The following is a 397-nucleotide window of genomic DNA, read 5'->3' on the forward strand; positions in this document are numbered from 1 at the left end:
ATAGTCACTGTTACTAGTCTCCCCCAGTACCCTGAACTATAGTCACTGTTGCTAGTCTCCCCCAGTACCCTGAACTATAGTCACTGTTACTAGTCTCCCCCAGTACCCTGAACTATAGTCACTGTTACTAGTCTCCCCGCAGTACCCTGAACTATAGTCACTGTTACTAGTCTCCCCCAGTACCCTGAACTATAGTCACTGTTACTAGTCTCCCCCCAGTACCCTGCCCTGAACTATAGTCACTGTTACTAGTCTCCCCCCAGTACCCTGCCCTGAACTATAGTCACTGTTACTAGTCTCCCCCCATTACCCTGCCCTGAACTATAGTCACTGTTACTAGTCTCCCCCCAGTACCCTGAACTATAGTCACTGTTACTAGTCTCCCTCAGTACCCTGA

This window comes from Salmo salar, chromosome 17 (assembly GCF_965601325.2).
Source record: "Salmo salar chromosome 17, fSalSal1, whole genome shotgun sequence".
Classification (NCBI taxonomy): Eukaryota; Metazoa; Chordata; class Actinopteri; order Salmoniformes; family Salmonidae; genus Salmo; species Salmo salar.